A 25,668-nucleotide genomic window follows, 5' to 3' on the forward strand; every position below is an offset into this window, starting at 1 on the left:
TAAAGTGCTGTCTGTGTGAAGCTATCTTAACTGATCAATGACACCGCCCTTCACACTCTCCAATACATCCCCCATCTCTTCACCCGGCTGGCAGCACTAACGCCTCTGAGTCAGAAGGTCATGGATTCAGGCCTCACACTTGTATACGGGCCGACACTTCAGTGGCATTTGGGAGCTCAGATCGACTGGAAAAAGGTTCCAATCTAACGTGTTGTGGGGTATGAGCCCCGGAGTACAGACACACACCGGCCAGCGGTGGGGCCTCGCACACTGCGGGCGGCTCCTGGGTAAACCGGGGGCAGTGAACCCAGGAATTCCCCATAATCCGCCCCCTGTGCGGTGAGGGAACTTCCAAAAACAGCCTCTCCTATGCACCTTGACGTCAGGTGACTGTTGCTTGCTCCTACACCTCGAGAAGAGGGTGGGATGATCCAACACACGGACTGCTGCAGTTAGTGTCAGCCTACGTGCAAGGAACAGTGAGAAGGAGCCTCTTCTATGGACCTATCTTAAGCAGTGAGAAAAATAGCAATAAATATGATTTATTGCAATTAAATCATCAGACTCTCAGTGACCTGTATTTGGTGATCCAATAAAGACTGTAAAATCCCTACTTGTTCACAATGATCCATTTTAGATTATCCAGTCCTTAGGGAATTACTAACCGATCCTCTTATTATTGGTCATATTTGTGTTGAATCTGCTTCTCTCTGGTTTAACTGAACTGTTTGTTTCCCTTATTTATGGAGCAACAACACAATCCGTGACTGTTCTACAATTTACCCAACAGTTAGAGACAAATAAACAGTTTCCTCAACACCCGGCATTTGGGCAGTACGGGTCCTAGCCGCTGGAGTCCTTCACACTGAATGGAGCAGTTCTGTAGATCGAGATATTTTATTACATCTCAAAGTGCAATGGCATGAGATAGGACCACACAGTCAATCATAATCAATCGCAATGCTTTCGGTGGGTGAGTATCTCCAAATGTAAGTTTTTCCACAGGTGCCATTGTGGCCCAAGCCAGTGCTTTATTCTGAGACTCAAACAGGTAGTGGAATGTGTTCAGGAGGTTCCTTTTACCAGTTTCACTCCCTGTGTCTCCAATCTGTCCTTCAACCTTCTCCTTCACCCAGTCAATCACTCGGCAGGTGGTTTGATGAAGAAATGGACCCAGAAACTCCTCCAGGAGCCAAGCTGACTGTGGGGAGGAGAGACCAGCAACAAAACGGAGAAATGTCTCAAATCGCCCATCTTCCTCGCTGTGTGCTTCACTGAGGAGTTTCAGGATGTCCCCGGGATCCGGAGTCAGGAATTGTGCGAGTGCGGCCACAAATTCTTGGATGGTGAGGTGCGGGAATGTGTACACCACGCTCTGGGCAGAATCATCTCTCTCCCAAAGTTCCATCATAAACCCAGACAGAAACTGGGAAGGTTGCAGATTGTACTTGATCAAATCTCCAGTTCTAAACACAAACTTCTTCTCGGAGACTCCTGTGAAGGCCATCTCACCAATCTTCAGTAACACATCACGGGGGCTTTCAATCTCTCGGCCATGGTTTTTCAGAATGTTGTAAATATAGTAGGAATATAGTTGGGTGATGGTCTTGGGAACTCGCTGCTGTTTACTGTCTCTTTGTGTAAAGAAGGGACCCAGTGCCAGACCGAGGATCCAGCAGTAGGAAGGGTTGTAGCACATGGTGTACAGGATCTCGTTCTCCTCCACATGTTTGAAAACAGCTGCTGCCACCGTCTGATCTTCAAAAAACTTGTTGAAATATTCCTTCCGCTCTTCACCAACAAACCCCAGGATTTCAGCCCAGACACTGATCTCAGCCTTTTCCAATAAATGTAATGCAGTGGGGCGGCTGGTCACTAGCACTGAACATCCTGGGAGCAGCTTGTGCTGTATTAAACTGTACACAATGTCAGACACTTCACACCAGTCTTCGGGATCTGTGCACATGTGCTGAGGTTCTGTATTTCTCCGATTGTCAGCAAAATCGATCCTGTCCTTGAATTCATCCAGACCATCGAATATAAACAGCAACCCCTCTGGGTTCTTCATGAGCTCTCCCAGAATATTCCCAAAGTAAGGATACAGATCCAGTATCAGATTCCTCAGGTTTATTCTACAGTTAATAGCGTTCAAATCCCGGAATTTAAAACTGAAAACAAATTGAAAGTGTGGGTATATTTTCCCAGTGGCCCAGTCATGAACAATCTTTTGTACCATTGTTGTTTTTCCAATCCCCGGGACTCCGCTCACTGCTGCTGAACTCCCAGATTTAGGGTTTCTCTGGGAAAAACTGCTCTGGAACAATTGATCAGTTCGGATTTTTTCCAGCTCTCTCCGGAGATGTTTCTCTCTCCACTCTTCATGGTCTCGGCCTCTTGCCAGCAGTTCATGTTCTACAAGAGTCCGATCTCGAACAGTAGAAATGACCGATAGCTCAGCGTATCGATCAACCAGCTGGAAAACCTTAACCTTCTCCTTTATTAGGATATAGTGTTCACTCTCAGTGTTTCAGTTTGTACCCGGAGTGTTTCCTTGTGGTTCTGTTGAACATCTTCGATAAGAACAGGCAGGAAATGGTTCTCAATGTTAGTTATATTGACAAAAAACAACTTCTCAATACCATTCAGTAAAATATTGCAAGATTTAATTCACAGCTTCAATAGAGTTGTGTGTAGAAATTAAAACTCAGTTAATGGCAACCTCACTTGAAATTCAGCAATATGGGGGAAAAGTTTCAAATCCTCACTTGATTCTAATAAGAACATAAGAAGTAGGAGCAGGAGTAGGTCAGTTGGCCCCTCGAGCCTGCTCCGCCATTCAATAAGATCATGGCTGATCTGATCTTGGCATCAACTCCACTTTCCTGCCTGCTCCCCATAACCCTTGAGTCCCCTGTTTTTCAAAAATCTGTCTCTCTGCACCTTGAATATTTTCAATGACTCATCCTCCACAGCTCGCTGGGGTAGAGGGTTCCAAAGATTCACAACCCTCAGAGAAGTAATTTCTCCTCATCTCCGTTTTAAATGGGCGACCCCTGATTCTGAAACTATGCTCCCTAGTTCTAGATTCCCCCACGAGGGGAAAGATCCTCTCTGCGTCTACCCTGTCAAGCCCCCTCAGAATCTTATATATTTCAAAAAGATCACCTCTCATTCTTCTAATCTCCAATGAGTATAGGCTCAACCTGCTCAACATTTCCTCATAAGACAACCCCCTCATCTCAGGAATTAACCGAGTGAACCTTCTCTGAACTGCCTCCAATGCAAGTATATCCTTCCTTAAATTAGGAGATTAAAACTGTACACAGTACTCCAGGTGTGGTCTCACCAATGTCCTGTACAGCTGTAGCAAGACGTCCTTACTTTTATACTCCATCCCCCTTGCAATAAAGGCCAATATTCCATTTGCCTTCCGAATTACTTGCTGTATCTGCATGCTCACTTTTTGTGTTTCATGTACGAGTACACCTATGAAGGTGTTTATGAAGGTGATATTTTTTGCCTTCTGATGGTTAATACTATCTGGCTTGCCCTGTGCTGTAGACATCTCAATACAAATCCACACATGATCATGTTTATAAGACAGTCGAGGTTCGAGTGGATCAATCATTGAAATAGTCAGTGTTGCTTCCCTCTGCAGAAATGGAAAATAGGGCATTGGATATCAGCGGGAGAGGGACTGGTTGTGAATGACAGATTTTGCACTGTTATTGTGTCAGGCCTTGGGCAGGTTATTTGGAATATTGTGTGCATTGGGAGAAGAACAGACTGAATGTGCAGAAGTTCCACTTGACATCCCATCTGACCATTAACTAACTTTTTGAGCCCATATCCTCTCATCACAAAGACCGCCTACTTCCACCTCCGAAACATCACCTGTCTCTGCCCTGCCTCAGCTGATCTGCTGCTGAAACCCTCATGAATGCCTTGGTACCTCCAGACTCGACTATTCTAATGGTTTCCTGGTCGACCTCCCACCTTGCACCCTCCGTCAACTTGAGCATGTCCAAAACTCTGCTGCCCGTATCCTAACTCACACAATGTCCCATTTACCTATCACCACTCTACTCGCTGGCTCCTGGTCCAGCAACAACTCAATTAAATAATTCCCATTCTTTTATTCATATTCCTCCCAGGCATCGCCCCCTCTTTATCTCAGTAGCCTCCACCAGCCCTATAACCCTCAAATCTCCGTGTTCCTCCAATTCGGGCCTCTTGTGACCTCCCAACGTTCATCACTCCCCCGTTCCCTTAGCTTTCTAAGCCGCAAGCTCTGGAAATACCTCCCTAAAGAGAAGTTCCACTGTTATTAGATCAGGCCTCGGGCTGGTTATCAGGTTTATTGTGTGCAGAAAGAGGGGTATACAGGAGTTATATTGCTGTTGTTACTGGTCTCGGGCAGGTTAGCCAGGGTATTGTCTGCCTTTCTACAGTCATCTGATCGCAGCTAAAGGTTACTGCAATTCTGAAGTACAGAGCGTAATCAAAGATGATGCAAGGTATTAGGAGTTTAGGTTGGGGGGGGGGGTTGTTGTATTGGGCAAGAGACTTGAGTATTGAAACGTTTTAATGGAATTTACAACATTCGTGAGGAGATTCACAATAACCAAAATAATTAGCAATGGAGAAAATTGAAAGTCAGAAGTAAGGAGGGAAATCAGGGTAAAGTTTTCACACAAAGGATAACAGTGTGGGAGACCAGTTACCAGGGAGGGACACGAAAGGGGCAGTGCAAGTGGGCTCTGGAGACAACTGAATGTGTTTCTGTGGATACACTGAGAGGAGGGGTAGGTGGGGTCATCTCCAACAGGGACAGGCTTATTGGGGCCAAATGGCCTTTTCCTGACCCTCATCATTCTTCAGTTATATTGTGTTTCAGTAATTTGAGCAGGTTTACACATACATTCAGTGAAAGATTTGTTATAACAGCCTTGTCACATAACAGATTAGAATTAGAAATAGAACTACTGCCAATTCACTCAGTGAAATATTAGAGCAGAAAACATTCACCGTTCATTAGAACTGTTCTACCAATAATTATACCCCGTAGTTTCATTTTGGTCTTGGTTTCCTATAATATAGCTTTGTGAAATTACAAATATGTTTCCATTAGTCATTTCATTGGGTTTAAAACATCTCCTGAATTAAAGGACTATTCTTTGAGTAGAGTAAGGTTCTCTCTTTCACTGCCATTAGGAAGATTCACTGTGTATCGGAATCCTACCAGGCTTATATGGGGCATCAGTGTATCAGGATCCTGCCAGGTGTGTATGGGGTTTCACAGTGTATCAGGATCCTGCCAGGTGTGTTTGGGGTTTCACAGTGAATCAGGATCCTGACAGGTGTGTTTGGGGTTTCACAGTGTATCAGGTTACTGCCAGGTATGTATGGGGTTTCACAGTGTATCAGGATCCTCCCAGGTGTGTATGGGGTTTCACAGTGTATCAGGATCCTGCCAGGTGTGTATGGGGTTTCACAGTGTATCAGGATCCTGCCAGGTGTGTATGGGGTTTCACAGTGTATCAGGATCCTGCTAGGTGTGTATGGGGTTTCAGAGTGTATCAGGATCCTGCCAGGTGTGGATGGGGTTTCGCAGTGCATCAGGATCTTGCCAGGTGTGTTTGGGGGTTCACAGTGTATCAGGATCCTGCCAGGAGTGTATGGGGTTTCACAGTATATCAGGATCCTGCCAGGTATGTATAAAACTTCAGAAGTGTATCTGGATCTTGCCAGTTGTAGATGGGGTTTCACAGTGTATCAGAATCCTGCCAGGTGTGGATGGGGTTTCACAGTGCATCAGGACCTTGCCAGGTGTGTTTGGGGGTTCACAGTGCATCAGGATCCTGCCAGGTGTGGATGGGGTTTCACAGTGCATCAGGATCTTGCCAGGTGTGTTTGGGGGTTCACAGTGTATCAGGATCCTGCCAGGAGTGTATGGGGTTTCACAGTATATCAGGATACTGCCAGGTGTGTATAAAACTTCAGAAGTGTTTCTGGATCTTGCCAGGTGTGGATGGGGTTTCACAGTGTATCAGAATCCTGCCAGGTGTGGATGGGGTTTCGCAGTGCATCAGGATCTTGCCAGGTGTGTTTGGGGGTTCACAGTGTATCAGGATCCTGCCAGGTGTGTATGGTGTTTCACAGTATATCTGGATCCTGTCAGGTGTGTATGGGTTTCACAGTGTATCAGGATCCTGCCAGGTGTGTCCTGCCAGGTGTGTATGGGGTTTCACAGTGTATCGTGATCTTGCCAGGTGTGTATGGGGTTTCACAGTGTATCAGGATCCTGCCAGGTGTGTATGGTGTTTCACAGTGTATCTGGATCTTGCCAGGTGTGTATGGGGTTTCACAGTCTATCTGGATCCTGCCAGGTGTGTATGGGGTTTCACAGTGTATCAGGATCCTGCCAGGTGTGTATGGGGTTTCACAGTGTATCTGGATCTTGCCAGGTGTGTATGGGGTTTCACAGTGTATCAGGATCCTGCCAGGTGTGTATGGGGTTTTACAGTGTATCTGGATCCTGCCAGGTGTGGATGGGGTTTCACAGTGTATCAGGATCCTGCCAGGTGTGGATGGGGTTTCACAGTGTATCTCGATCTTGCCAGGTGTGTATGGGGTTTCACAGTGTATCTGGATCTTGCCAGGTGTGGATGCGGTTTCACAGTGTATCAGAATCCTGCCAGGTGTGGATGGGGTTTCACAGTATATCAGGATCCTGCCAGGTGTGTATAAAACTTCAGAAGTGATAGCGATCAGCAGCTGGATTAAGTGAAACTATACAACATCCGCATATTATCAGGATGTGTCAGAAATCGTATGAATTGTAACTTGAATCTACACAGAGTAGATGATGATTGATGACAATTCCAAACGACTTTCAATCCTGTTTGTCCGCCCCTGAACTTCAGATTGTGACAATCTCTAAACAAACAGCTACCATCAATATTACTGATTCTCCGAAGTGTTATGAACCTTTTGAAATCTCCATGTCATCCCTTACCTTTCAGGTGACTGGGTTCTTCAGATAAACCTCGTGTGATGTTCATATAATCAAAATGATCAGAACCTGTTTTAATAAATTGAGCTTCATGAAATCAGATCTGTGTAGTATTACAGTAGAATCTGTAGCATTTGAATCTGAATTTGAAATCAGTGGGTGATTTTACCGTACCAAGTTCCTGTATTTCTTTCAGTATTTTGTTCAACTTTGTTACCCCATGGCGCATTTTCACAAAGGATTCCCACATCACCCTTGTGGCCCGAGAGCCTTTCTCCATCACCAGATTTAGGAGAAGTTTGGAACTGTCAGCCCGGTTTCCCTTCTCCGCAAGCTCAGTGACCTTCTGTAAGGAATAATAATGAATATATTGAGGAGCGAAGTGAAAGACAAACACTGGGAATGAGAAGGAAAGGATCTGCTCAGCAATGGTCTCTCAGACATAAAACAGACACTGGTCCGGGTGCTGATCCATTCTGAACATGGGCTGAATATTCTGTAACATCTTGATTCACTCATTAATGGCAAATAAATCAGATGAAACTAAAATAGAATCAGAAATATTGTTCTCAGAGAGTGAGGAATCACTGAGAATCTGTAGTGGTTTTAATGGGATTAGTTTTCTCTGTCCTTCAATGTCCAACAGGACATCAGATTACTGGGGAACGGTAGCATAGTGGTTATGTTACTGGGTGAGTGATCCGGGGACGCGAGTTCAAATCCCACCACTACTGGGGAATTTAAATTCAGTTAATTAAATAAATCTGGAATAAAAAGTTAGTATCAGGAATGGTGACGATGAAACTATCGGTTTGTTGTAAAAACCCATCTGGTTCACTAATGTCCCTTAGGGAAGGGATCTGCCGTCCTTACCTGGTCTGGCTTATATGTGACTCCAGACCCACAGCAATGTGATTGCCCTCTGAAATGGCCTAGCAAGTCATTCAGTTGTAATAAACCGCTACGAGAACCAATAGCAATGTTGGACCACCCAACATCGACCTCGGCATCGGCTACGGACACGACAACGGAACATCATAATTCCTGGTTATATCCTGTCCCACGAGCAGCACAGAATCACCAGAGATAGCGGCACAGTAGCATACAGCCGGGGAGGGGAGGAGCGGCCCTGAGAGTTCTCAACATTGACTATGGACCCAATTAGGTCTCAAGGCTTCAGGTCAGGCATGGGCAAGGAAACCCACTTCTGATTACCACCTACCTCCCTCAGCTTCTGAATCAGTATTGCTGCATGTTGAACACCACTTGGAAGAAGCACAGAGTAGCAAAGGCACAGAATGTACACTGGGTGGGGGCCTTCAATGTCCATCACCAAGAGTGGCTCAGTAGCATCACTACTAACTGAACTAGTAGAGTCCTAGAGGACACAGCTGCCAGAATGGGGCTTGCGGCAGATGGTGAGAGAACCAACACAAGGGAAAAACCTACTTGACTTCATCATCACCAATCTACCTGTTGCAGGTGCATCTGTCCAGTATTGGTAGTAGTGACCACCGCACAGTCATTGTGGAGACAAAGTCCCGTCTCCACAATGAGGATACCCTACATCGCATTGTGTGGCACTACCACTGTACTTAAAGGGATAGATTCAGAACAGATCTAGCAGCTCAAAACTGGGCATCCATGAGACGCTGTGGGCCATCAGCAGCAGCAGAATTGTATTCCATCACAATCTGTAACCTCATGGGCCACCATTACCATCAAGCCAGGGGACCAACACTGGTTGAATAAGGAGTGTAGAAGAGCATGCCAGGAGCAGCACCATGCATACCTAAAATTGAGGTGCCAACCTGGGGAAGCTGTAACACAGGACCACATGCATGTTAAACAGCAGAAGCAGCATGCTATAGACAGTGCTAAGCAATCCCACAATCACCGAATCAGATCAAAGCTCTGCAGTCCTGCCACATCCAGTCATGAATGGTGGTAGACCATTAAACAAATAACGGGAGGAGGAGGCTCCATGAATATCCCCATCCTCAGTGATGGTGGTTCCCAGCACGTGAGTGCAAAAGACAAGGCTGAAGCATTTGCAACCAACCTCAGCCAGAAGTGCCGAGTGGATGATCTAGATCGGCCTATTCCTGAGATCCCCACCATCACAGAAGCCAGTCTTCAGTCAATTCGATTCACTCCACTTGATATCAGGAAAGAGCTGAGCACACTGGATACATCAGAAGACAATGGGCCCCGAAAACATCTCGGCTATCGCGCTGAAGACGTGTGCACCAGAACTAACTGCACCTCTACCAAAGTTGTTCCAGTACAGCTACAACACTGGCATCTACCCGACAATGTGGAAAACTGCCCAGGTATGCCCTGTCCACAAAAATCCAGACAAATCCAATCCGGCCATTTACCGCCCCATCAGTCTACTCTTAATCATTAGCAAAGCGATGGAAGGTTTGTCGACAGTGCTGTCGAGTGGCACTTACTCACCAATAACCCACTCACCGATGCTCAGTTTGGGTTCCTCAAGGACCACTCGCTCCAGACCTAACTACAGCCTTGGTCCAAACATGGGCAAAAGAGCTGAATTCCAAAAGTGAGGTGAGAGTGACTGCGCTTGACATCAAGGAGAGCTAGTAAAACTGAAGTAAATGGGAATCAGGGGGAAAACTCTCCACTGGTTGGAGTCATACCTAGAACAAAGGAAGATGGTTGTGGCTGTTGGAGGTCAATCATCACAGCCCCAGGACATCGCTGCAGGAGTTTCTCAGGGCAGTGTCCTCGGACCAACCATCTTCAGGTGCTTCATCAATGACCTTCCCTCTATCATAAGGTCAGAAGTGGGGATGTTCGCTGATGACTGCACAATGTTCAGTGCCATTCTTTACTCTTCAGATAGTGAAGCAGTCCATGCCTGTGTGCAGAAAGACCTGGACGACATTCAAGCTTGGGCTGATAAATGGCAAGTAACATTCGTGCCACACACGTGCCAAGCAATGACTATCTGCAACTAGCGAAAGTTTAACCACATCTCCACGACATTCAACGGCATTACCATTGCAGAATCCCCCACCATCAACATCCTGGGGGGTCACCACTGACCAGAAGCTTAACTGGACCAGCCACATAAATACTGTGGCAACCTGAGCAGGTCAGAGGCTAGGTATTCTGCAGCGAGTGTCTCGCCTCCTGACTACAAGGCACAAGTCAGGAGTGTGATGGAATATTCTCCAGTTGCCTGGATGAGTGCAGCTCCAACAACACAAGAAGCTCGACACCTGCCAGGACCAAGCAGTCTGCTTGATTGGCACCCCAACCAGCACCTTAAACATTCACTCCCTCCACCACCGGCGTACCGCAGCTGCAGTGTGCACCATCTACAAGATGCACTGCAGCAACTCGCCAAGGCTTCTTCGGCAGCACCTCTACCACCAAGAAGGACAAGGGCAGCAGGCGCATGGGAACATCATCACCTGCAAGTTCCCTTCCAAGTTACACCCCATCCTGATTTGGAAATATATCGCCGTTTCTTCATCGTCGCTGGGTCAAAATGCTGGTACTCGCTCCGTATCTGCACTGTGGGAGTACCTTCACCACACGGACTGCAGCAGTTCAAGAAGGCAGCTCACCACCACCTTCTCAAGGGCAATTAGGGATGGGCAATAAATACTGGGCTTGCCAGCGACGCCCACATCCCATGAACAAATAAAAAAAAATGATAAACTTGTTTCTCACACTTATTTCCTGCCGTCACACTTTGTGATTTTCTAGAAAATAGCAGCAAATCTGAACTCAAGTGGCACAGAAGGGGCAATTCTGAATTGAGGGAAGCAGCTAGAAAACTGAGAAATTACACCGAATAATCGAAACAACCACTGCTGATTATAGGTCAGGAGAATCGAAACAACCACTGCTGATTATAGGTCAAGAGAATCGAAACAACCAGTGCTGATTATAGGTCAGGAGAATCGAAACAACCAGTGCTGATTATAGGTCAGGAGAATCGAAACAACCAGTGCTGATTATAGGTCAGGAGAATCGAAACAACCAGTGCTGATTATAGGTCAGGAGAATCGAAACAACCACTGCTGATTATAGGTCAGGTGAATCAAAACAGCCAGTGCTGATTATAGGTCAGGAGAATCGAAACAACCACTGCTGATTATAGGTCAGGAGAATCGAAACAACCAGTGCTGATTATAGGTCAGGAGAATCGAAACAACCAGTGCTGATTATACATCAGGAGAATCGAAACAACCACTGCTGATTATAGGTCAGGAGAATCGAAACAACCACTGCTGATTATAGGTCTGGAGAATCGAAACCACCACTGCTGATTATAGGTCAGGAGAATCGAAACCACCACTGCTGATTATAGGTCAGGAGAATCGAAACAACCACTGCTGATTATAGGTCAGGAGAATCGAAACCACCACTGCTGATTATAGGTCAGGAGAATCGACCTATAATAATGAGGAAAAATCAATTCAAACACTTTCCCCCCTTGGTAATTCAAATGTCCGAAACCTATTTTTTTGCACACCCACTGCCGGTATGAAACCTCAGTCACCGGGAGCACATGTCCTGCAATGGGGTTTGTGCAGTCAGGAGTTTAATCAAAAACTTAAATTTAAATAGTGGCCGCAATGCAGAAAAACGTCAAAATGCACTTCAGATGCGCCATCAGATAGTGGATGTTGAGACGTCGAGTACGTTAGCATGCTGGTTATGTTATTGGACTGGTAAATAAGAGTCCAAATCCCACCATGGCAGTTGGTGAATTTAAATCTGAAACATTCGGAAATACCTAGGCTTGCGGCAATTGGTGAGAGAACCAACACGAGGGAATAACCTGCTTGACCTCGTCCTCACCAATCTACCTGTGGCAGATTGGGCTGCCAATGACACTAAAGTCCCGTTTTCACACTGAGGACAGCCTCCACTTTGTCATGGAGCACTAACGCAATGCTGATAAGGATAGATTAGGAACACACCTGGCAGCTCAAAACTGGACATCCACGTGGGCCATCAGCAGCAGCAGAATTGTATTCCACCACAACATGCAACCTCATGGCTCGGCATATCATTCACTCCTCCATCACCATCAAGCCAGACAATCAGCCCTGGTTCAATGAGAATGGTAGTAAAGCATGCCAGGAACAGCACCAGGCGTACCTGAAAATGAGGTGCCAACCTATTGAAGTGACAACACGGGGACTGCATGCATGCTTAACAGGGGAACCAGCACGCTATAGACAGAGCTAAGCCAATGGATCAGGTCAAGGTTCTGCAGTCCTGCCACATCCGTTCACAAACGCTGGTGGACAATGAATCAACCAACGGTAGAAATGAACACTTCAGCAGCTGGAGTCATACCTTGTACAAAGGTAGATGGTTGAGGTCACTGGAAGCCAATCATCTCAGCCCCAGAACTTCACTGCAGGGGTTCATCAGGGCCGTGTCCCAGCCATCTTCAGCTGCTTCATCATGACCTTCCTTCCATTATAAGGTCAGAAGTGATGCTGTTCACTGAAGATGGCAGAGTGTTTGGATTCATTCACAAATAGTCTGATAATGAAGCAGTCCATGTCCGCATGCAGCAAGGCCTGGACAGCATCCAGACTTGGGCTGACAAGTGGTAACATTCGTGCCACACAGCTGCCAGGCAATGGTTTTCTGCAACACCAGAGTCTTAGTACCTCCCCTTGACATTTAATCGCATTAACATCACTGATCCCCCTACCTTCAACATGGGCAGCAGGCACATGGGAACACCACCACCTCCAAGTTCCCCTCCAAGTCACACACCATCCGGATATGGAAGCATATCGCCGATTCTTCATCGTCACTGGGTCAAAATCCTGGAACTCTCTCCCTAACAGCACTGTGGGAGCACCATCACCACAAGGATTGCTGCGATTCAAGGCGGCGGCTCACTACCACCTTCTCGAGGGGAATTAGAGATGGGCAATAAATGCTGGCCTTGCCAAAGATGCCCATATCCAGGAAGGAATATAAAAAAAGACCCCCACCATCTAGGACAATGGCAGCAGATGCAAGGGAACACCACCACCTCCACGTTGCACACAATCCTGACTTGGACATATATTGTTGTTCCTTCATAGTCGCTGGGTGAATATCCTGGAACTGCCTACCTAACAGCACTGTGGGATTACCTTCACCACAAAGAATGCAGCGGTACAAGAGGCAGTTCAGCATCACCTTCTCAAGGGAAGCTAGGAATAGACAATAGATGTTGGCCTTGCGAGCGACGCCCATGTCCCAGGAATGAATTTAAAAAAGAGAAAGGAGATATTAGCGGGGTGAGCAACAGCTCGATGAATATGCTAAGTTTTAAGGAGGAGATGAAGGTGGAGAGACAGATGTATCTAGTGATTGAATTCCAGAGCGTGGGGCCTTAGGCAACTGAATGCTCCGTCACCACTGGTAGGGTGGGGAGGAGCGGGGTGCGGGTTGAACAAGAGGCCAGAGTCAGAGGAAGAGAATTCTAGACTTGCGGGACTGTTGTAGGGCTGCAGGAGGTTAGAGAGAAAGGGTTTAAACAGCAGGATGGGAATTTCAAATTATAAGCATTTGAGGACCGGAAGCCACTTGGTGAGTGAGCACGAGTGACAGGTGACTGAGACCTGGGTGGGTGGGACAAGGTACAGACAGCAGACTTTTGGATAGGGCAGAGGTAGGGAGGCCGGCCAGGGAATCATTTAAATAATCGAGTCTGAAAAGGTGACAAAGGCACAGGTGAGGGTTTCAGCAGCAGATGGGCTGAGACAAGAGAGCAGGACAGCAATTTTATGTAGGTGGAAGTAAGTTCTTTGTAATGGAAACGATATGGGTTCGGAAGCTCAGTTGCAGAGTAAATAGGACAGTCAGGTTCAGCCTCAGAATGGTCAAGCAGGGCAATGAAATGAAGTGGCGAGGAGACAGAGTTTGTGGCGGGGGTAGAAGACGATCAATGTTTAACTGGTGGAAAATTCACACTAAAGAAACGGAAGTATCTACAGAAAAACACAGGTTCTAAACAGTGAAAGAATATAACAATATGTATCGACCAATATTTCATCCTTCAGCCACACTCTCCAGTCCCAAAATGAAGCAGAGATCCAGCCAACAAAGTGAAAATGACAGACTGAATGAGCTCAGTTTCCTGATGTTCCCCGCGGTAGTGACGTTCCGCACCCACAGCACAGGGACAGACAATTTCCACTGTTCTGTACAGTTGTGGGCACTTCACCTATAGGAAGTAAAATCAATGGAAAAACTGCCGTGCAGATTGACTATGATGTTACCAGGGATGTGGAGTTACTGTTCGAGAGAAGGATTTGAGAACATTAGGCTCATTCCACCAGAGGTGAGCAGAACATGTGAGAAGTTGCTGCAGGTCTTTAGATTCTGAATCGTTAGGATCAAATAAATATTTACTGATAGTTTCCACTGACTGGCCAGAGGGCACATAATGTGAAGTTGGATAAATGTATTTGCACACGAGGGGGTTAGAAAGCATAACTCACTCCCATTAACTTCTGTGGAAGCAAGTCGACAATTTTTTTTACAAACGATAATTCTACAGTTGCGTGGATAAGAAGGAAAGTAATAGTACGGAGAGTGAACAGAAGATTAGGCCTGGACTATGTGGAATATTAACCATCATGGGTAGTGAGCATGGGGTTGCTATTACACTATGTTGCCTAGATTTTCAATTTGGTCAGGTGGTAGCTGATGGACCGTCCATTATACACCCTGCCCGATGATCATTTCCATTTAGTTCTATTCCATTAAAGGTAACTGACAGAACAGTACAGGCTGCTTGCTGTAATTTCCTGAAGTGCTGTCCCAGGGAGTGAGGCTCCATGGCAGGTTCAACCGCCCGTATTGCATCTCCGCCGAAGTTGGGATTGACCCCCGGTGATGTATGGGGGATAAATTAAGCCATCAGAATTTCAATCCCCACAGTTTGTTGCTGTTTAGTTTCCCTGTTTGGGTCTTATACATTTTAACCTTCTTGTTTTTCTTTTTGAAATGCCTCTCATTTACTCTGCAGATAATTTTTGTCATCCCTCAGTTCCCTAATTTACTTTAGGTAGTTTTCAGGTCAGTCAGCTGATGACCTTCCCTCTAACTCCTGTCTGTTGCCTCTGGTCGCTCCTTTTCCCAGTCCCACTAAAACTGTTCCCCTTTGTTTTCAGTCCACACAAGAGTTATACCCAAACTGTTCCCCTGTTCTTTGTACAGATACTGACGGATCCGCTGAGTATTTTCACCTCTTCCTATAATTGTTTCAGGTTCACAATATTTTCAATTTTATCTATTTCTTTCCTATTTGACCTGTTTCTCTTCTGTAACATTCTATGATTCTAAGATCTGATGTTCTGTCAGTTCTGAGATGTTTAAATAATCCAAACTCATTCTGTGTCCCTCCCACTTACCCGATGTTCTTGTCCACTGAAATACCTCTGGTATGTTAACACCGAGCTGACTCCGTCCACCCCTCCTTCAATCGCCTGTTCCAGTCTGTCCCGGTAGAATTTCATCAACTGGAACAGCTGGTAATCGTCGCACTTTGTCAAGAACTCAGTGATTGTAGAGTTCGGATCTGTGAACACAAATGGAGAAAACTAAACACATTATCCACTTTCACAAGGATAATAACATAACTGAGAGGTTAACTACCAGGACAGACTGAACAGGCTGGGGCTCTTTTCTCTGGAAAAAAGACTGAGGGGGTGACCTGATAAAGGTCTTTAAGATTATGGAAGAATTTGATAGGGTAGACGTGGAGAAAATGTTACCACTTGTGGTAAGTCCAAAACTAGAGGCCATTAATATAAGATAATCAGGAATAAATCGAACAGGGAATTCAGGAGAAACTTCTTTATCCAAAGACTGGTAAGAATGTGGAACTTGCCACAAGCAATAGTTGAGGCAAATGGCAGAGTTGCAATTAAAGGGAAGCAAGATATGCAAATGAGGGAGAAGATAATGGGCCAGAAATTCGTGACCAAATGCGTGAGTGCGGTCTGGGTACTCACGCATCTGGCCATTGGAAACGCCGGCGTTCAGCATGCACAGCGCATGCGGGGAACGCCGGCATTTCCAGTCCTCGGAACGAAGGGGTTCATAGGCACAGCGCGTGCGACTGCACAGGCAGCGCTTGCGCAGTGAACTTCGTCGATTTCATTCATGGATTCAGTGAGGGTAAGTCCTTACAAGTTACACTTGAAAAAAGCATGTGTAAAGTTGTTCCAAGGCTGCGGAGGAAGATATATTTTATCGTGGAGCTTCTGAAAGGCAATATTTTTGTTTGGGAAAGGGAGGGAAGTTATTTTAAGAAATTTTAAGTAAGTTTAAAAGTTTAATTTTTTTTTTTAAACGGATTTTCAGAACGGTAGGTAGAAGGAGCAATTGTGGCTGTGTGAATTGAATGTGAAAATGAGTGTTCTAAAATGAGTAATGTAACATTTCCAGCACTTTTAAGAAAGAAACTTTTCATCAGTAATAAATAATTATGTATGTATGTCCGCATATATTCCTTTACATATATGTATGTATGTTTTATATTCCTTTACTTATGTGTATGAATGTATGTTTTTAATTATGATTTTCCAATAAGTTACTTTCTCTGAAAGTCATAATTAAATAATACATTCATACACATAAGTAAAGGAATATATACATAACACTCAAAGGAATATATACAGATATACATACTTTCAGAAGCTCCACGATATGAAATATCTTCCTCCGCAGCCTCTGGAGCAACTGTACCCATGCTTTTTTCATGTGTAAGTTGTAAGGACTTGACCTCACTGAATGCATGAATGAAAGCGGCGAATTTTACTGCGCACGCGCTGCCTGTGCAGTCGCATGCGTTCTGCCTCTGAACCGCTTCGTTCAGAGGACAGGAAATGGCAGTTTTCCCCACATGCACTGTGCATGCTGAAAACGGCATTTCCTCTGGCCAGACGCGTAATTACCCCGGCCGTACTCGCGCATTTGGAAGGGAATTACTGGGCCAACATTTTACATGTCAATAAAATGAAAAATTTAACAATTGCACGATTTGCCCCCTCGCATCTGCGACTGAGGGTCCAAGGAGGTGCATTGCGCAAGAGGTCATCGTCGTATGTATCCTCAAAATGTTCCCTTTCGGGAACTGTATGAAGTGGTGGAAGGATTTATGGCCGTGATTAACGCTCATTCCGTGACCGTAACCATCTTTGAACCAGCCATTAGGGTGGTTAGTCCTATGGCGTGAGGGTTTTATGGGCTCCCACAACCCATCTGAGGGGGGGCACCCACACCCACACCCACGGACGCAAGTATCCCGCTGGATGTCCACACAGAATTTATAGTTGGAGCTCCGAGTCCACTTGCCGGGACTGTCTGGAGTGGGGTTCGAAACCCTACTCCTTCTGGCCCAGCGGCGGGGATGCTTACTGCTACGCAAAAGGCCCACTCCGCACAAAAGGTGACGCCCATACGTTTCCTGCGCCTTTTCCCTCCCCGTGACTGGAGCCCTATGCTGCCACTTGAAAGACCAAGCTATCATCTGCCCTTTTTGCGGCGCCTTTGACTTCTCATTACCAATGATGAGCAGGCGCTGCGCCTCCACCTCCTTGAGGAGATTGCTGAGGTCATTATCAGTTCAATTGTGAGTTCTTTTAATGCCGTGAATTGTGCTCATTCCAGCCATTTCACGTTGCTAATTGGATTGGGCCTTTGGCATAGCGGTAGGATCCCCGCCGCTGGGCCAGATCAAGGTAGGGTTTCGAACCCCGCTCCAGACAGTCCCGGCAAGTGGAGTCGGGGCTCCGGCTCTAAATTCTGAGTTGACATTCAGTGGGATATTTGCATCCGTGGGTGTGGGTGGCCCCCCCTCCTTGTATAGCTTGTGGGAGCCCGTAAAACCCTCCCGCCATAGGACTAACCGCCCTAATGGCTGGTTCAAAGATGGTTACGGTCACAGAATGAGCGTTAATCATGGCCATAAGTCATTCCACCACTTCATACAGTTCCCCAAAGGGAACAGTGTGAAGACACGTATGACGACGACATTGCTAAATAAATAAATGGAAATAAAAAAAAACCTTTTCGGGCTTTTAAAAGTCTTTAAATTGCTTTAATTCTGTTTAAAACTACTTCAGATTCTTCAAAATAATGTAAACGTTTATAAAAGTTACCAAAAGCTTCAATAAACTTCCAAAAACCTATTTAAACTGCTGCTTTGCATGTAAAAATGCTTAGCAGCTTGGCAGAAACATTGGGGGCGTGTCCTGTTAAACTGAGACCTCAAGGGGCGTGTCTCACTTGCACAGCGCGCTCCAGGCTTCGCGCTGGCTGCACTCCTGGGCGGCGTGACGTCAAACGCTGCCCGGGATTCTTCAGATTCAAAATGGAATTCCAGGCGTCCCTGGAGGTGATCGGCAGGCGCGTCGGGTAAGTGCAAATCAGGACCTTGCACGCGCGGCAAGCCCTGTTCACGAATTTCTGGCCCAATAGACGCGTATTCTGATAAGGTTAGATGAAGAGGGTTGGGAGGAGGCTCATGTGGAGCATAAACACTGGCACCGACCAGTTGGGTTGAATGGCCTGTTCCTGTGCTGTAGACTCTATGCAAAAACAAATTATCGACTTTCGACCCAGGCAGCTACATTCCCTCTAAATCCAAATGGCTGATGCCTCCTGTGAGCCACATTATCGAGCACCTTCTGATAACCCATATACAACTTAACATGAATCAACTGAGCGGCCTGCGAGTGGCGCTGTCCAGGGAGAGTATAAATACTCAGGCACGGGCCCAGCTTGCGCAGGACATTCTTAACAGGAACTAGGGAAGGACACAACTAGACCTCCATGTTGTAGAACAGTTGATTAAAGCTTTGTTTAACGCTTAGACCAAGTGCCTAGTAGTTTTCTTACGTCACACCGCATGTGCAACATTCCATCAAACTTTGTAGTCATGTCTCAAAAAAGCTCTAACAAACTTGTGAAATACGGCTGGTCTACTGTTAATCCATTCCAGCCTCCCCTCACCATCCCCTGCATCTCTAAATGCTCACAAATCTGTAATTCCAGGTCGAATTCAAGTTTTTACACAACAGACGTAGACAAATTGATCTCCAGTTACCCGGTTGATCCTCTCTCCCTATTTTAACAAAGACATTGCTTGGGTACTGAGTTTGGATGATCAGCCATGATCTCATTGAATGGCGGAGCAGGCTCGAAGGGCCGAATGGCCTACTCCTACACCTATCTTCTATGTTTCTATGGCTCCTTCAGCCCATCTGCATATTTTTGATATTAAAGTAGGATTGAAAAATTGCGGTTAGAATCCCTCCCATCTCCTCTCTTACTCCCTTGAACAGCCTGGGGTGTATTATCACTGGGGTCAGTGACTTATCTACCGTGGCAATTTTTCCTGGATGAAAATCAATCTCTACAGTTATCTCTAAATATGGACCCACATCTGCCTCCAGTACACCAACATTTTCACTTCCACCATTATTTTTAGAAACTGACTGAAATATTTTGTATCACCCCAAAACGTCATCCTCTACAACTAGTTTCCCCCAGCTTCCCCTCTATCTCACCTCCACTGCTTGCTGGTCTGCAAAACCCACTGAGAATTGTGCTACAGGAAACTTTCGTTTAAACGGAGGTTAAATGTCCAGAACGCTCTATCCACCGGCAAAATTCAGGAGTCGGTTCAGATAAGTTTTTTTACTTTTCGTTGCTTTTTTTTTCCAGTCCTGGCTCTGCAAGCATCTAGATGAAGCTGTTGCTTAGCTACAGAGACGTTTGCAAGCTGCGCCGACTGTTTTGAAGCTGTTGCTAAACAACAGGGTTTGTTGCTAGATACGGAACTGAGAAGCTCCGTATGTTTTAACATTAGCGCTGGTCTCTCCGGCCGTTTTGATGGGCCGGCACCAGCTCGGTCCCATCAGTGCTGGATAGCAGAAAGTTTCCTGTATTTTACTTCCTATTGCTTAACTGTGTACATATGGATTCTATCTTAACATAGCTCCCCGGAACATCTTTAAGTTCTAAGGCCTAGAAATTCAGTTGCGTTCGCCAGCCGTTAGCGCCATAAGAGGGGTAGATTTCGAGCGCTAGGCACATAGCGTGCGGGCGCAGACCGATCTGCGCCTACGCCCAACTTCAGTTGACATTTAGCGCCGGCGCAAAGTGTTTGTGCGCGCTCAGCTGCGCGCGCAGCTTATGACGTCATTTCGTCGTGCAACGCCGTTTGTGCGCCCCAAACCGGAACTTCAGTGGTGCCCGCCCAATGTGGGCGTGGCACTGTTAAGAACTGTGAAGTGGAACGCAGCAGAGGCCCTGCGGGCCTCGGGTAGCGCTAATTAAAGGGCACTTAGACTGAACTATAAAGGGCAGCCATTTTGCTGCAATGACTTTAGTGCTACGGATTTCTGGACAGAGACCAAGGAAGAGACCTTACTGAATTGGGCCAACATAGGAGAGGTATTTTTGGGTTCTGGCCAGAGCTTGCAAATTTGTCTCATTGTGATTTCACTGTTTGCAAGTATATTATGGGGGCTGCATGGGGTTCCAACCCTCAGTTCCAGCATTATGTGCGAAGGGCTCACAGACGCTGTGTGAGAGGGGCAGCCATGTCTAGACGCAGAGGGGCCATCAGCCGTCGGCAACGTAGGCCTTACCCACTCAGGGAATACCACCAGCAGGTGTCCTATCTCACCATGACTGCCGCGCATTGTGTTAAGAGGCTGCGCTTCAGAAGGGAGGTGGTTGCAGAGATCTGCCAGCTGCTTCACAGAGATCTGCGTCCACAGCTGATGTGCAGGATGTCTCTGTCGGTGGAAGTGAAGGTCACGGTGGCTCTGAACTTTTATGCAAGCGGCTCCTTCCAAGCCGCTGCTGGGGAAATAGCGAACATCTCCCAGTTCGCCGTGCATCACTGCATCCGGCAGGTCACCGATGCCCTTTTCGCAAGGAGACACCAATTCATCTCCTTCCCCATGACCCTAGAGAGGCAGGAGCAGCGTGCAGTCGGATTTGCGAGGATCGCCGACTTCCCCATGGTGCAGGGCGCCATTGACTGCACGCATGTGGCTATGCGGGCACCTATCGACAATGCCGAGGATTACCGCAACCGGAAGAGCTACCATTCCCTCAATGTACAGCTGGTGTGTGACCACAGGCAGCGCATCCTAGCTGTCAATGCCCGCTTTCCAGGAAGCAGCCACGATGCATTTATCCTGTGCCAGACTACTGTGGCTGACATGTTCCAGGCACAGCCTCCCCCAAGAGGATGGCTTATCGGGGACAAAGGCTATCCTTTGTGTACATGGCTCATGACCCCGCTCCACGCGCCCAGGACCCCTGCTGAGGAGGCATACAACGAAAGCCATCAAGCCACAAGGAACATCATAGAGCAAACGATTGGTGTCCTCAAGCAACGGTTCCGCTGCCTGGATCGTTCCAGCGGATCTCTGCAGTATTCGCCGGATAGAGTCTCCCAGTTCGTCATCATTTGCTGCATGCTGCACAACCTGGCTATCCGCAGAACTCAGGCACTGCCACCTCACATTGGACCACCACCTCAGGAGGACGAGCAGGAGAACCATGAGGAGGAGGAGGAGGAGGAGGAGGAGGAGTACCAGCCCAGGAGGGAGCCACAAGGTCCAAGGGCCGTCCGTCGGCGGCTTATTGAACGACACTTCTAGGCCCCCTGTCAGGGAATGGCTTGCGGCAATGAACGCACCTGAATGCAGCCGCTCCGCAAGCCCTCAGCCGGTTAACGCAACAACCACTTGAAACATCACACATGGACAAGCTGAATAAATAAAAAGCTTTATTTAACAAACTCAGGGCCCTTCCCACATGAAACCCAAAAACAGACAAGACCCCCAAAAAACAGTCAAAAACATATCTCACTCCCACAACCTGGGGAGGAATAACAAAACTTGTCCATCCAAATGGCCTTCATCCTCGGCCTTACCAAGACAAACCCCCCCATACAGAACACAAACACCCCCATATAAAAAAACATTTGCCTTCATCTTCGGCCTTACCAAAATAAACCCCCCCCATATAGAACACAAACACCCCCATATAAAAAAACATTTGGCAACACACTCTACTTTGAGTGCCCAGAGGGCGAGTCCTTGTCCAGGCTTTTCCGGCCCCTGGCCGACCTGCTGCTCTGCCTCAACCTGGGCCCTGTGGGTGTTGCAAGGCTGGGGGAAGGCTCCTGAGGGGCACAATGCGTGACTGCAGATGCCCTTGGGGGTCGGCCTAGACGAGCTCCGGCCCTGGAGGGGCCGGCTGCTGACTGCTGCAGCTGTGGCTGGGCAGCATCAGTCTCTCCAGCAGCTCGTTGCAGCTTTGCTGGGGGAGTGGCAGTGGCGGTTGCAGCAATGGGGGCAAGCTGGCTGATGCCAGGCGCTCGCTGGTTGCCAGAGACACTGGCAGTCGGCCGGGCTGGCACTGCAGCAAGCGCAGCAATCCGGTGAAGCCCAGACCGCTGTGCTGCAGCGATGCGTGCGTGACACAGCGAGTGCGGCAGCAGTGAGTGCCCATACTGCCCTGGTCGGTGCCCGCATCAGACCAGCCAGTGACTGCACGGCACCACTCATCAACTCTGCACTCGCTGCCTGTGCTGCCCTGAAATCAGCCCGACTCGCGTCCTGTGATGCCCTGAATTCTTCGTGACCCCTGGCCTGTGCTGCCCCGAATTGTTCGTGACCCCTGGCCTGTGCTGCCGCGAGTTCTTATAAACCCCTGGCCTGTGAGGCCCCGAAATCGGCCACACTATGAGCCAGGGACTCAATGGCCTCAGGCAACCGTCCCACAACCCCCATGAACTCGGTGTGCCGACGATCCGAGTCCGCGGACATTTGATCAAGGAGGCGCACCTCCTGGGCGAGGTCCGTCTCCGGACTGGTGGCCGGACTCTCCCTCTGGGGAGAAGGCCGCCGAGCTGCCCGACACTTCCCGCGTGGCTGGACGCCACTGGGCCCAGCAACTGCACTCCCCTGCAACACTTCCCCCCTCTGGGGAGAAGGCAGCCGTGCTGTCCGACCCTTCCCGCGTGGCTGGACGCCACTGGGCACAGGAGCTACACCCCCCTGCAACACTTCCCCCTGGCTCCCCTCCAGGCAAGACGTGTCCCCTCCATTGCCATCCCCTGGCGTGGATGAGGGTTCCCCCGATGTGCCGCCTTCCTCTTGCTCCACGTCATCCTCCTCTTCCGAGGGACTGACACTCACAGCCTCAGGGACCTCCTCCTCACCAGCTGAAAGCAGGAAGGCACAAGAGTAGCTTTAGAGTGAGGACAGGGCGTCAGCGAGGGAGGCATGAGTGGTGGCATTATGCGCATTGGTCGGACAGTGGCAAAGGATGTAGAGCTGAAGCGCAAGGGGAACGAGAGTGGTCCAAACGCTCATGTCCTTACCATTGGGGCCCAGCACAGGGTCGGCATCTCCAATTGCAACGGGGCCAATCACCCGGGCACCCATGAGTCGACCCACATGCTCCTCCAGGTCACTGAGCTCCTGGAACTGGGCACGGCCTCCCCCGGTGACAGTCCGGCTCTTCAGATTCTGGGCCAGCTTGGCCTGCAAGAGAAAGGACGGCCTCTAAGTACAGTGTGGTGCCCTGTTGTAGTGTGCATTGCCTCCCATGGTGGAATAGCTTGGCCAGTGTGGTGCCCTGTTGTTGTGTGCATGCCTCCCATGGTGGAATAGCTTGGCCAGTGTGGTGCCCTGTTGTTGTGTGCACTGCCTCCCATGGTCGAATAGCTTGGCCAGTGTGTAAAGTGCAGAAAGTGCTATTGATGTTCATGCCAGTGCCATAGCGGCTGGAGGAGGGCTGGCCATTAGGCCTTTGAGGTCCCTTTGCCCATAATGTGAGGTGCACATGCAAGGATGAGGAGGACACTGGAAAAGGTACTCACCCTGACCAACCGAGTGAGGTAGTTAAACTTTTTCCGGCATTGGTCACCAGTCCTGGGGACATCGCTGTTGGCTGTGACCCTCTGGGCGATTTCCCTCCAGGCTCTCCTGTACAGCCTCTTGGGAGCCTTCTTGCCACTGTCCGGGCACAAGATATCTCTTCTCTTCTCCAAACCCCTAAGCAGCACCTTCAAATCATGGGCAGAGAAGTGCTGCACTCGCTCACGGGCCCTCTGCATCCTTCCTGGTGCTATTTCTCTCCAGCAGCAGTGTTTAGGCCTAGCTGGAGGGCTGCAGTATCCAGGGCGTGGCAGCAGACCAAGTCGACCCTTCCCCCTTTAAGAGCTGGCTGGCGCCAGGGTGTCTGCTGTCAATCAAAACATGACCGCACCTGCGCTGCACCCGGCCTCGGCGGTATCAGTCTGCACCGCCGGCTTAGCGCCTAAAGAAAGGGGTGCAACGCCAGTTTTAGCGCTCGAGCAAACTCCTTGGCCAAAGCAACTGAATATCGGCGAAGTGGCCTCCACTTTCCAGCGGGCGCAAACTTTAGCGCCCGCCCGACTTTACCACCCCAAAAGTGGCTATACTGAATTTCTAGGCCTAAATCTCTCCGCCTCTCTCCTTCTTCAATATGCCCCTCAAAGCCTACCTCTTTGACCAAGCTTTTGGTCACTTGTCCGAATATCACCTTACATGGCTCAGCGTCAAACTGCATTTGATAAAGCTGAATTGAAGCACCCTAGGATGTTTATCTACATTAAAGATGCTATATAAACACAGCTTTTTTGTTCTAGCGCTGTCAGACAACCTTGTATTAATGCTGTTGCCCAGAAATGTTATCTCTCCCCATCAAATGTTATAACCAGGAACATTTCCGTTTGAGTCTGGTGAAGACTCAGGCCCTGTCTTTTAGATACAAGATCACATCTCGCATGCTTCTGACTTTCCAAATGTGTTTGGAAAGATTTATAGCTTCATATAGAATCATAGAAAGATACAGCACAGAAGGAAGCCACTCCACCCATCGTGCCTGTGCTGGCTCTTTGGTAGAGCTATCCACTTTGTCCCACTCCCCTGCTCTTTCCCCGTAACCCGATATTATTCCCCCTTCAAGTATTTACCCGATTCCCTTTTGAAAGTTACGATTGAATCTGCTTCCGCCATCCTTTCAGGCAGCGCATTCCTGATCACAACAACTCACTGCGTAAAAAAAAGTTTCCTCAAGGTGCCTCGGTTGAACACTTTGTTTTTCTTGTTTTTATATACCAAGTGACATAATCTCTCATTTCTTCAATACCTCCTTCCTTTATTTCTGCTAATAACTGTGCTATTTCATAAATCTTCTGTTCTTATTCCAACTCCTGATTTTTAGTTTTATGCCCAAGTCTTAATATGCCTTGTATAAACGTATTTCTAATCGGTATTATCGGTTCCGACCATGGCTATTTTCTGCTCTCCTTTCCTTCCCGGAGATGATCCAACCCGTTCCAGGATGTTCTTCACTCTCGCACCAGGGAAGCAACTTAACATTCGGGACCGGCTCAGAGCTGAAGACGTTGTCTATTCCGCTGATGATAGAATCTCCCACCACTATCGCTCTCCTATTCCTGTGCCCCACCTGCCTCTCACCCCCGCCCCATTCGGGGTGGCCTCCTGCTCCCTGGAGTCACACTGTTGCTCAGGAAGAGCCTCCTCTGAGTCACTGACTCTATCCACCTTACAGTCCCCAATACC

The 25,668-nt window shown here is 47.9% G+C and overlaps 1 pseudogene; it reads right to left on the minus strand.

The window, feature by feature from the left end:
- Positions 1 to 25,668, minus strand: part of LOC147092706 (NACHT, LRR and PYD domains-containing protein 12-like) — a 1,351,730-nt pseudogene that overhangs the window by 1,314,312 nt on the left and 11,750 nt on the right.

This window comes from Somniosus microcephalus, unplaced genomic scaffold (assembly GCF_052327205.1).
Source record: "Somniosus microcephalus isolate GS21.2 unplaced genomic scaffold, FLI_Smic_1.0 unresolved_chr2, whole genome shotgun sequence".
NCBI lineage: Eukaryota > Metazoa > Chordata > Chondrichthyes > Squaliformes > Somniosidae > Somniosus > Somniosus microcephalus.